We start from the raw sequence: 6,508 nt of genomic DNA on the forward strand, positions 1-6,508 counted from the left end.
GTACGCTTGTGTAACTCCAAATGAAACAGAAGTTTTGCCATATGAAATACTGAGAGGTATCTTGATAAAGGTTCAGAAAGGCTAAGTAGTACAGCAAAAGTCATTTATGTTAACGATAAAACAGCACATACCTTGGGAAAAAAATAAATTCATATGAAAATATGTACCTATTGAACTACCAAATGGAAAAAAAAAAGTCACATACGAATATTTATCTACTAAAACTACTGAATGTAAACACCAAAACCAACCACATTCTCAAGCAATTAAAGTGGGGGATAACTTTATTAATGGTCAGAAAATACAAGAAGTAATTAGTTACTAAACATCTCTGGACTTCCAAGAACTGAGCAGAAATGTCCAAGTCTTCTCAGTTCTTGTTCTTGTGTATGTTAGTCACTTGTAAGCTTGAATAATAACAGAAAAATCACCTTTTCAAAAAAATTTTTTTTCCAGTTCTCCCGACTTCCCACTGCTGTTAGAGGTTCTAATATGATATTAAACAAGAACTGTTGTAAACCATTTTTTAGTGTTTTCCTCCAAAGCATTTTGAGTTGGCTATGTTTGAAGTGCTTTTTAAATTTGTAAGGGATAGGACAGCAGGCCATTTATTGAAGATTGAGACCTTACCCCTTCCTAAGAATAGGGCTATGATGAATATCTACAAAGGCGTGTCATCTTCTAAACCTGAGCAGAACAGTGAGCCAAAGGAGGACTTAAATCTTTCACATACAAACAGAAATATTTGAAAGTTACTGTTGTGCCTATTAAAGCTATAAATGTAATTGTTTTAAAGAGTTAATTAAACAAGGTGCAAAATAATCCAATAGGAATATAAACACAGGACCCCCAAATGTACAAGGCTTTCAGAGAAATCTGCCTAGACCATTTCGTTACATGACATTCATGAGGAGGTTCAAAACAGCTTTGAAACTCGGAGTACTTATGTTTCATTAGAGCATGAACAAGAACAAACTAAAATAGAAAAATCTGAAAATGACTATGCAAGAAAAGATAAAAATAAAAGGACTTAAAAGTATCCAACTGGCCGGCATGCCACCGCACAGCAGGTCCTCGTGTCTGGTTTCTAGGAATTTTTTCCATCTGTGAGCACAAACAGCTGGCTGTGGGACTACTGCCTGATCATCCTAGCAGTATTTCAGTCTCTGCTTCAGCTATTTCGAGTGCCTTGCTGCCACACTCCTCTATCCCTTTTTTGCCATGTTCTGTCAACCTGGACTCTCCTCCCCAGTACATTCAGTGGCTCCAGAACAGGAACCTTTTTCACCTCCTGTTCACCTGCTCTACTCACTCCCTTTTCCAATTAATTTAGGCACAAACCATCACAGAGGGCTAGTTGGAGGGGTTTGGGGGTGTGTTAAATGACATCTTCTGTTTGGATTGTATGTTCACACAATTTGATTAAAAACTAATTAATTTCTGTGGTTTTCATTCTCTATGATCCTTTAAAGAGGTTAAGTGAAAAGTTGCATGTGTACTTCATGTGACAGCGAGCCTGACAGGTGAATGTTAAGATGGGACAAACTGCTTTTCCAAGAGCAAACAAGCAAGCTCAGGTTTGTAGACCCTTTCAAAGACTGAAGTTGAGGAGGAAAAGACTAATTTGTGCCCTGTGGCTTGCATGTAGACTGGAAGACACAATGGAAAGACCTTGCTACAGTGGTATCTTGAAGGTAGAAGATGTCCCCTAACTTAATACTGGGGAGGGGAAAAAAACCAACAAAAAAACCCCACAACACACACCAAATGTTAAATGTTCCAGTAGATTTGTAATTATTTTGTCCTGTTGCACAGTTGGTACAATTCAAGCATTCTTCTAAGTATGAAATTCAGCTACTGTTGGCTTGAGGAAGTTAATTATTAACTTTTTCTCGGGAAGAAAGCCTGAAATGTGTACTTGGGTTTATATGAAACTCCACAATATTCTGGACAGGAGAACTGAATAAAGCACTTTTTAATAATTTCATTATTTTGTGCATCAGGATTTTTATTTTAGGATATGATGCACTGCACACCTACTCACAGCTATCTGCAAGCACTCTGTGACAGGTAGAAGAACATATTTATAGTTGCATTCTGGACAGTATGTCAAATCACTTCTACAACAGATCTCAACAGCACAGACAATCAATGAACAAAGCACCATGTTTCATGTTCTTTGGTCGTGCCATTTCCTTTTAAATCACTTGTCCTTTATTAAAAACAAAAGCACAAACCCCAAACCCACTAAACGTCCAGAGCAGGATACTCTATTCTTCTGCCTTGGGCTATCTGAACTCTGAAGAATTCCAGTAGAACACATGGCTCTCGCCCAGTATAGGTGGCTGTATAAAACAGAGAACTGAATGACTGCCCCTCTATGGTAGAATAGGTTTCACAGGTCTTGGAAGCTCTGCATCTGTACCCATACTCTCGCACTGAATAAAGGTTTGTACAGACACAAACCCTAAAGAATACGATGAGTCTACCACTCTCTTTTGCTTTCTTCCTATTTCTTTTACCTCCTTTCATTTTTCTTGTTTTCTTCTCTACTCACAGATATATTAGAAGTATAGCTGATCGAGATACAAAAGCCCCTCATTTTCTTTTATCATTAAATATATATTATGTTACTGAAAAATAATGTTTAATTCTGACATAATAAAGCAAGTGTATCTAATCTGCATTTGAAATGAAAGCATCTAAAAGCATCTAAAACTCTGTTTAAATTTTGTAATTCAGTGTCTACTTCATTAGTTACGATACTTTTTTCATTCAGTACCAGCATGCATCTTCCTAGAAAGAGAGGAAGCACAAGACAAAAAAAAAGAAAAAAAAAGTTAAGGTACACAATTCCTGTTCCAAAAGATTCAGAAGAGAAGTGGAAATATGAAAACTACAGCGCTCTGGCCAGGACACTAGAACAGGAACCATGGTCCCAGAGCTCATTCCCTGACAAGACTCAAAGCCCAGAAAGTGTTAGTGAATTACTATTTTGTATTTGGAGCAATTGACTATTAAACTATTTCCCTAGGATAGGCCTGCATCAGTTTAATTTTCTTAAAACTGCAGTCATCAATAATAGTGATAAAACGATAATACACTAGTTAACTATTTAAGAGAATAAGATACAATGTTAATACAGTGCTTCTTCCCTGTTGAACAACTGGAAAAAGTTACTGGGGGGTGATCATACTACAGACCAGAATGTACACTCAATGAGAGAGAAGGAGTAAGACTAGCTGTTTAGCTAGTATAAATTAAATGAATAGATTCTTAGTAATTTGTTGAGTCCTGAAGAGAACTTCTTTAATTTCTCTTCTTGTTGCACAGGTTCAGCTTTCAAAGTCTCAGAAGTACTTCCAAAAAATGAACTAAGATTTAAAATCTAACAGAAGAGAACAGAAGAAATTAAAGTTGAAAGAGGATTTAACCCAAAGGTATGTTTTCGCTAATACACAAGAGGTGGTCATTTACCTAACTAAATCTTGCTCCAAGACAAATGAGGATGTCAGTATAAATCAGTGAGTGAGTAAAACAAGCGTATACAGAATCTATATCCTAAATTTTATTTAGCAATAATCTAGAAAAAAAAGTTCTAAATATTTTCATTTTACATGATTGCTTGTGTTCATACATTCTGATTAATATTCAGTATAAAAGACAAACAGGAATAATGAAGGCTTCAGCTGTGTAAGAAAGTTGTGCCAGTTTACATGATCTATTTCTGAACAATTTGTCTTTATATTTACACATATAAAACAGAATTTTGAAATGCATCTGCTTAAAATCTTCCCTTACAGTGAGCTCCTCAAAGTAAACCAGAAATTTTTTAATCTCAATTACACTATAAAACATAACTTTTTTTTTTAATAGATAACCTGGAAGCAGCCAGGTAAGACACAATGTAAGTAGAAAAAAGGTTATAAGCAAGTCATTTCCTGCCCATTTCTCTCCTGTTCAAAGAGAATCCTTGCTTTCAGACCTGATGTCTGTACTCTCAGTAATTTTATGAGTTGCAGAAAACTCTTAAATTTCTTCCAGAATCAAGGTGGTTTCAATTTATCACCTGTGAAATCTGACTTGCAGCTCTGTAGTCTTCGCAGCAATTTCTCCTCTGGAGCTGCAGGCTCCTAGACCCTTGCTGTGTTTGTACTCCTCTGCCTTTGTATTACTTGGTAAACTTGTGTTTTCTGAAATTGACTTTTCTGGAGTATTGTTCAGTGTCCTTAAGCAACCAACAACCTTTTCTGCTTCCATGGGGTCTTACCTGATTCAGTCACTCTTATTAATGGAGCACAGCAAGTAAGAACAAAAAGTCCCCAAGTCAGACAATCTGCCATATCCACCTGCGTTTACATGAGCATCATATGCAGTAAGATGAATTAGCTAATGGACAAAAGAATACACTTTTCTTCAACAGAATACTTCTCTTTGCACATTATACGCCACATTACAACTGGATTACGTGTCCTCTGAAATCAGGCGTATTTCCACTGTTACTGAATGAAACCATTTCTTGCACACAGTGTAGGAAAAGATTTTATCCAATACCAATTGTCTCCTGTAATTTTTTTGGTAGCCAAGAAAAAGCCATGTTCCCAAAGTATTTTACTTTTCCTTTATGCTATGAAACACTGAACAATTAATGACTTTCCATTTTACAAGTTGCCACTGTAAAACTGTTCTGAAGTACGTTACTCAATTTTGCACTCAAAATCGTACTACATCCTACGACTCACTAAAAGAGTGTCAGGGAAAAAAGCCTTACCATTTCAAAATACCAAAAATTGGGGGGAGGGTGAGAAAAGGCACAGAAAAAACATTTTTAGTGCTGTAAAGTAAAGCAGCCTAAAACACATATACATTAGCTATTAATCTGGAAACTAGACACATACAGCATCTTGTAGCGTCTCCATTTTTCACTTTGGAACGGAGTCTGAGTCCCTCACTTTTAAACTGCTAAGGTCAGTTTAGATGGGTACCATAGAGGTACAGAGTCAGCTCAGCAAAACAGTTCACAGAACGAATTCCTCACCTTGAAGGCCTGGGAAATCTTTGGTTAACAAAATGCAGCTGCATTAAAAAATGTAATTTAATTGATGATCTCCCGAGATCACTCCATGGACACTCTGTACTGAACCATATTTAAGAATGCCAGACATACTTAATACAGAGTCACTTCTCTGGATCAAGATGATTGTCCTCATCAGGCAAACAAAGGAAGCTCAGTGTTTAGTGGAGATCCTCAGGAGTTTTTATCCCTTCTGATGTTCTAGGAAGTCAAAAAGAAGGCCAATGGAAAGGAAGCAGAAAAAGGACAAACAACTTTTCTCACCAACCACCATAATAAAATAGCAATTTCTGCTCTGACTTTCTGTGGAAGAAACTCAAACAGCCTTTAAAGACCTAGAGTAGAAACTTACAGCAAATCATTTTTAAGAATCTGAAGCTCTGCACTGTTACAGAAGTAGAGCCTTAGAACCAAAGGTTAAGTAACAGCCCTTGATCCATCAGATCTTTTCCGAGTTACCATTCACTACAGAGACTGTAAAAGTAACAATTATTAACGTTAATAATATACCCCAACAATCTGTTGGCCCTACTCAAGATTTTTAAGCTTGCCAAAATGCAAGCGGAAAAATAAGGCACATGAGAAATGTATTTAATGAGGAACCTGCCATCTGGCATAGCAAGTAAATTGTAAGTGTAGCCCTTTTAATATAGAAGGAGCTATAATTAACCAGGGAACAGACCATAAGTTATTTCTTCTTTGATGGAAAAGCGTAAAACAGGTATGGGAACAGTGTAATTATCTAGTATCTTGAAGGGTTATCCATGAGGCCGAGCTGTGGGTAACCACAGCAACCAGAGTAACCATAGTAAAACCGTTGACTTAAATTTTGGCAGCCTTTAAGAATCTGACATCCTACCTTATAAAGCAAAGTTAGAATATACTTGGAAAATAAATAGTTGAATTAGTTTAAACAAGGAATAAAAGCATGCCTAACATTCTTTCTGGAGTGCTACCTGGAGCAATGTTTATTATAATTGGGCATTCCCTTCTGACAAGCTATTTTGAAAAAAATAAAGAAAAGTCAACTACAGAACAGGGCAACAAAATGAAGCAGGCTCTACTCAGCTGCTCTCATTGTGTAAAACAAGAGACAACTGATTTTAGTAAAAAATATTATCAACAAATGCCCAAGTTTCCCCTTCAGCGAACCTGTGATTCATAATAGTTTCAGAATTACTAGTCAAAGTAACAGACGTTATGGTTAGAAGCCCTTTTTCCTGTGACTTAATTAAAACATTTTATATCTTTACTCCTCACACTTAGTTGGTTTTGATCAGTGAAGATGAGAACAGCTGCATCCTACTTCATATGATCACCTCATTTACTGTCTGGATAACTACACTACCAAGGCAGGCTGCTTCACTTTTAGCTGTGCACTCAAACACCCAGTCCATCAGCTGTTAGAAAACAGCTGCAGTACCAAACATAAAG

The sequence above is a fragment of the Cariama cristata genome, unplaced genomic scaffold (genome assembly GCF_000690535.1).
Source record: "Cariama cristata isolate BGI_N322 unplaced genomic scaffold, ASM69053v1 scaffold28513, whole genome shotgun sequence".
Classification (NCBI taxonomy): domain Eukaryota; kingdom Metazoa; phylum Chordata; class Aves; order Cariamiformes; family Cariamidae; genus Cariama; species Cariama cristata.